Genomic DNA, 7,091 nt, shown 5'->3' with positions numbered 1-7,091 from the left:
AATACACAAAGATGTTCAAAACCAATTTAATTAGTTATGTAGAACCCAATATTATCGTACCTTGGAACTTTCCCGAAACAAATTTAAAAACAAAATTGTAACCAAAATAAAATATTCATAGAAGGAAATAATATAATAAAAATATACGACTGTGCTATGCAGTTAAATGAAATATCAATAGTAAATACATTACAAGATTATACCCAAAATATTTATGTAACCAATAATGTAACAAAACTAGAACCAATCTCTTATATCCAAGCTAAAAAAATCATTTCCGAAAAAACTGCGTATAACAAAATATTTAATATCATAACTACGACAACATTTATAATTACACTAATAAGTTTAACAATATATCTTATCTATAAATTTAAGTCAATATCAAAAAAAATAATTATTACACAAATTAAGAATGAAACTTTTGTACAATCAAGTGTCTCAGCTTTTGACAATCCCGTTTTACATGAATTGTCCCCATCCCAAGAAATTTCACTTGCAACACAGCAAGCACTTCCAACTCTATACCCTGTATTTCCCGCCTGAGCACAGGCTATTTTCTACGTGTTGGAGGAGTAATATATCCGCCACTCCATCCACTCACACCACTGTTTACTGCAACCGACACTAAAGGGGGATCAAGTTATGTGGGTGATTGGAGTGGGAAATTGATATATATATAAAACGGCTGCTCTGCCGCTGCGCCGACAGCTAGCAAGCCTTTAGCTATGAGAACCAAATTCATACAATAAAAGACATTCAATCAATCAACACCTACTGATAATACAATATATCAAAATATATTATTTCTCTTTACTTGCAACAACTATGGTCAAAACAGTAATAGAGTTATATGGTAATTCTATATGATATTTAATAAAAATATATTATTTGATTACTTGCCCAGTTTATGGACAAAACTGAAATGTTATTTTCCAGAAATGGAACTTCAAACGATGACATCTGCTCCTTATAAACTCGACACTTTCAGAGTCCATCCAAATAACATTTCGACAAATTTTGGTTACATTTTTTTTTCGCACATGGATCTAATTCATCTGTGCTTACCACAGCCCACTTGTCGGTATCCAAACCAATATTTTGTTTTTCTAGAAGGTCGAATATTTCTTCGAAACAATAGTGGACTTGTGGAATCATCGCTATAGCCTGTGATAGGCGCCAAAAATCAATTAGTTCAACTGCCTCATAGCCCTCATGGTGTTGTCATCGGCAGCTGCAATGTAGAGCCTTCCAGCGAATACCAGGACTGGGGTTTTTTCGTTGAACGTCAGACATCGCACCTTCCCATAGTCCGCAAACCGCGGAAAAAATTTTCGGAGCAAGTGGCAATAGTATCGATCCGTACAGGCGGCTGTTACAACAATAACATATTGCCTGTTTTCTGGTAAAATGTTTGTAAATGGCGGTTTTACATTTTCCTGACACATTGTGATTTCATTTTCCACTTCAGACGATGGAGCTCTGGGCTTTATCTCGCATCTGCCCATACCGCAAGCTTCGCGCAACGAGTCTGATGCGCTTTGATTTATTGCCACTTTTTCGCTAAGTTTGCAAAATTTTTAATATTCATTTATATCGAATTTATCTTACACATACCTATCTGAAGCCGGATCTCCACTTTCCAAAGACTCGTTACTTGAACCAAAATCGAGATCAATTTCTGACGAGTTCACATCAGCATCATCTGTAGTTACAGTCAATTTACCTATAAGGCAAGTTCCGACATAGCAGGAGATCCTTGGTTTTTTCTGATTCGAGCCGGGATCACAATTCTCAAGGTCTGCCATTTCAATCACCAACTCGGCATCTCTGTAGGCGCCTTTCGATCTGCTGTTTCAGATCATAGACTGTCTCGTAAGAGGCGAGCTTGAACTCCACTGGCTACTCCGAAAAAAAAGGGACACTTATACTTACTTACTATGTCCTTACTATTACGTACCTTTCCACATTTCCGCTCAATAGTTATTTTCAATATTTTTTTTTTTTTTTTTTTGAGATTGTTTTGGAATATTACTTAAACTGTGTGTTTGTTACAAGGAAATGATGTTTACTGATTGAAACACTGAACAAACGGAATTTCAGCCGAATCCCAGGAATTCTTAGATCTCAAGTTTTTGTAATTATTTCTGTCGTAGATAAATTCGAAATTACAATCTAAAAAATCCTAATTAGACTAGAATATTTCAGCATTTTGAATTAAGTCAGTTCTTTCTGGAACTTCAACGAGACAAGTTCTTATAATACAAAAATTTTTATTTAAAAAGCATATAAATAAAGCCGTCTATTCGATTTAACTTTCGTTTTCACATTCATTGTACTTGAAAAGTAAGAAAGTAGACAAAATTTAAAAAACCTCTATGGTCAAAAACTGTTTCCATCCAGTTATGTTACGTCAATGGAAATATCTCTTACATATATATATGACCCCATTTAGCATTCGTATTAGGTAAATTATTCAACTAACCACCGAGGGCAAATTGAGTGCAAATATCAAAGTGCTAAATACTAAACTATTGGGGCAATGGCGATAAGGGCAAATATAAATGACCTATTTATGCTCACTAAAAACTCATATCTGCACCCATAAACGGAAGAGCGTGAAATACATGGCAACCGGATCGATGGAGAAGCGTAAGTAAATGAGCAAATATGTGACTTGATATTGCGAGAGTCGGAAGAAAGCTGAACCCAAAGACGAGGCTGTGGATAAACAGCCTCAGCCTAGTTGCCAATTGTTTACACTTGATGTGTGTGTGTGCGTGCGTATGGCCAAGTCGAAGTACAAATTTCTCTCCGACGTCAACGACGAAGACGACGCCGATTCGGATGGCGACGCACAGTGGGGCCTTCTGGCATTTATCATTGCAAAAATCATAGCGTTTAAACCAATAAATCGATTTCAAAAATTTAAAAAGCATATGATAAAGAATACCTTAAGCTTCAAAATGAATGTTTGTCAAAAGTGCTGGGTGTTCGTGGTGCTGTAATATTCAAGGTCAAAGTCAGAAAATATTTCCAAGTATGTTTTTCCTTTAAAAATGGATCGAAACCCGATTTTTTTCAATCACAAATGGAATTTTTCATTGTTTTAGACGACTATGTAACATTTTTTAATGTTTTAATTTGATTTTTTAACATAATTACAAAAAGAAAAAAAAATTTTTTGTAATTTTTTTTTAGGTTAATTTTGAAAATTTGCTATTGATTTCTGATTTTCTTCAAAATAATTTTCAATATTTACATCAGTATCTAATAAACTCAACATTTCGGGACTATAGTTGCTATTTTCCAAATCCTTTCGTGATCGCACGTGTCTCAGTGATGCAATAAGTGGGTCCGAAGAGGCTGCTAGCATGTTAAAAAGGTCTTCATTTTGTCTAACACGATAAGTTTTTAATGTATTAGTGTATCTGAACCTTTTGTAGTCCTTGTTTTTACATTCCTGTGCTTCTTCGGATAGCTCTCCAAGTGGTAAACACTGATATTCTATTAAATCCTTTCCGTGAGCCAAAATCCTATGTACCGTTGGGGTAAGTTTTTTTTGCGGATACAATTCAGTCAAAAGATGAGCAGTCTTTGAAGTATATTCGGCAAATTTTTCACCATTTACCATTTCCTTGCAATTTATAACATTTAAGATAACAGCCAACCGTTTAATGATCTCTTGACTAACCCCTGTTATAAAAGATGTCACTTCATCATTTTCAAAAAATCTCCTTGAAAGATTTCCATCATTCGTGTTTCGGTATTACCCTTTTTGTATTAATTAGGTAAACAACTTAATATTTACATCAAATTAGGTAAACGGAAATAAAAACGACCAACCCACAAATAGAACAAACTTTTCATCAACTTAAATAACAAGTCTTGTCAATAATAAGTCTTGTCATTTTTTCCAAAGCAGGTAATTAGCAATTTATCATTGTAGAAAGGCATATATGTAAGGTAGTATTTGCAAAACAGCATTACGCAATGTTATCATTTAAATACAAAGAAGCTACAGGCCAATACGCATGCGCTCTTCTTCTTCCTTAAACCTGCAGCGCATTTTTTAGGCGAGGTTGCCTTAGTTTTATGGCTTACGCATCGCTGTCGCAGGTCTCCGCATATTGGGACTATATACATCTGATAGGTAAATATTTCACCTACCTAGTGTATGTAGTCCGGTATTGATACTCGTTGAGTCTTGCTAGTTTTATTCCATCAAAGTTCAAAAAATGCCAATATTTAGTACATTTTTTAAACGCTTCTAGTTCAATAACTATTTAAGTAATTATTAAAATTTATGAAACATGCTATTAATAAAGAACATACTTTTCAGATAAAACCAAAAAATCCAAGATCGATTGTTGAAATCGCCCAATATTCAGTTTTAAAGTTGCGATTTTTTTTAAAAATTATCATTTTTTCCTTTTCACTAAAAATGTCTCAACTTTGGGCGCCTCTAGCACCCATAAATCTCAACCGATTTAAAAAATTTTTCGGATTCATAATCTCTGAAGTATTTCCTATCGATTGCATATATAATTTTTGCCAAACGCGATCATGAAAAAACGTATTTTTGCAACGCTATCCGAGCAGAGGCCCAACTGTGCGACGCTGCCAAAAAAAAGAGGCAGCCACAAACGAAATGAACAAATTCACTTAAACAAGTTGACTTTATTTTGTTGTTATGCCCGTTTGGAGTTGTTGTTTTCTAGATTCATGTGCTGCGACGTCTGCCTTAGCTTTCTGTGTGTATGTGAGAATCGGCGGACTTTTTCGCGTCTTTTGGACGGTATTGTTCATGCTGCTGGTAGCTTTCGCAGTCTCAGTCGCAGCAGCAGCAGCGATAAGTTTTATTTAATTTACTTTTAAATCGTTTTGTAATGCTTACCAACAGCGGTCTCGAGAGCCAGTTATTAGCTTTCAAATGTTTGCCATTGCTTGTATAACCATTTTGGTGGCCAGCTGTGCCTGGTCCGCTCCCAGCATTCAAGATAATCAAATTGAAAGTGATAATACATTTGGACGGGCTGCTCGCAAATAAGCTGCCAAGCTAATTTGAAAAGTAAATGCGCGTGGTGTGCCACATCCACATAGCATATTGTGGCAATTGCCGAGCCAACAGAAATCGCAAGAAACGAAGTATACCTAATTGACTTATACATAATATCTTATTTATATACAAGTCTAAAATTTTGGCAATGAAAAAAACACAAGCCCACCCGCCTTGAAGCCTGTCTCGGAGATGTCAAAAACGCATTAGGGGACAACAAAAAGGTTACCCATATTGACCGATCACGAATTATGGAGGGGAGGGAAAAATAAAAAAAAGAGAAATTATTAATGATTGGCATTTAGAATTTTAGTTTGATTTGAGTATCAGGTCTGCGAACAATTCAACTTGACACTTACTCTGCTGGGATAACAGTGTTCCGAAGTCAGGTCTAAAATCCGGTTTTAGTCTCCCATTGCAGATTGCAGATTGCATCTTTGTTGTACCTTACACTATGCTAAGCAAGTGAATCATTGTACAAAGCAAAAAAAAAAGTAAATAGCCGCCCAAACCTAGAACACTTTCCTTTTTCTTTCCCTCCGCAACTCCTCTCTTACATTGTTTTACGCAGCTAAAACAATAACCGAAAATAAAGGCGCGTCACAATCAGACAACAATAAGAGAATAACTGGCAGACCAGGCAGGTAAGCGGGCAAGCAACAGCAGCAACATCAACAATAGCAACATTGAGGGCAATATTTAGTGTCGCATTTCGATGTAATATAAATGAAAGTGAGTGAGCGGGGGAGCGGCTGCAGAGCAACAACATGTTTCTTTGGTTTTTTTGTTTTTGTTGTTTTGTTGTTGTTTTGTTTTTTTGCTGTAGGAATAATACAAATTTTGTTGCTGCCAAAAAAAAAAAAAAAAAACTAAAATTGTTTCAATTTTATAGATGGTTTTTGTATTTTTTTTTTTTTTTTTACGATCCACAATGTGACAGTGGAATTCGAAGGCATAAAAAAGTGGAATTACACTATATTTTCGGACATGTGTTATCCCACTTTTATTTCAAAATTTGTATACCTTTAAAAAAATATATGTATATTGTAGTATAGTGTAGGCACATACGAGTTCTTATTATTCAACATAAATATTGAGCGGCAACACTTTGTTAGCCGAATATGCATAAGGAATTGTCTTTGTCACTCAGCGACACGGGATATACAAAAAAACGTCTGAGTGAGTAGAGTGTGCGTGATGGTACGTGGAGGTCAGAAAAACAAAATTAACAAAAGAATAACACACATTAAGTGACTGCTATTTGTCCAATCAACACCGCCCGCATGGACGACGGCGCAAAAACTTTATAATGAGCTTGAATTTTTAAAAGAGACCATTGATAAGTAAATTCAGTGAGGAAATATTCATAATTCTAATTATAATTTTAACAAAACCATATTGGGTCAATTAGACGTTAAATCAGTGGATTCCACTGCTAACGTGATAAATAAAGTTGAACCAAATAACATTGAATTGGAATATGTAAACATTATGCTTCTAATAATCGTTATTATAATGTGTGCCAATTGCTTTTACTTTTACTAAACTGTACAAATGCACAATAAATGTTTGAGAAAAAAAATATGAGCCGAGCAAACGACTTGGACAAGATTTTAAAAAAACCAGAGGGCCGGGGCTAACTTCGTCCGCGTCAAAGTTTGTACACCCTTGCAACTTTTTTAATAACTCTTTCCTTACCTACTAGCCATCAATGTGGAAGAACGTTTTATCTAAAAAGGCTTATGTTTGCGAAAGAATGGCCTGCAATCATAGGAAATAACGAAGATATTGATCATAGTCACTGTTTTCGACCGATCGTTCTTCTGGGAGCTATATGATACAGTCGCCCGATCTTGATCAAATTTGGCACAGTCATTAACATATATATTGAACTAACAAATGTTTAATTTGAAAGCAATCGCGTTAAAAGTAACGAAGTTATTTACAAAAGTCACTGTTTTCGACCGATCGTTCCTATGGGAGCTATATGATATAGTCAGCCGATCTTGATCAAATTTGGCACAGTAGGTCT

General features: G+C 35.2%; 1 long non-coding RNA gene across 1 annotated transcript; it reads right to left on the bottom strand.

Annotated features, from left to right (window-relative positions):
- Nucleotides 1-1,144: 1,144 nt before the first annotated feature.
- Nucleotides 1,145-2,078, bottom strand: LOC137580138 (uncharacterized). The gene is made up of 3 exons (XR_011032950.1): nucleotides 1,961-2,078; nucleotides 1,618-1,902; nucleotides 1,145-1,563 (listed from the first exon to the last, which is right to left on the bottom strand). It is a non-coding gene; the product is annotated as an uncharacterized lncRNA (long non-coding RNA).
- Between the last annotated feature and the right edge of the window lie 5,013 nt (nucleotides 2,079-7,091).

The sequence above is a fragment of the Drosophila tropicalis genome, unplaced genomic scaffold (genome assembly GCF_018151085.1).
Source record: "Drosophila tropicalis isolate 14030-0801.00 unplaced genomic scaffold, ASM1815108v1 contig_806, whole genome shotgun sequence".
NCBI classification, from domain to species: Eukaryota; Metazoa; Arthropoda; class Insecta; order Diptera; family Drosophilidae; genus Drosophila; species Drosophila tropicalis.
This window is presented reverse-complemented; position numbering and strand designations above follow the sequence as displayed.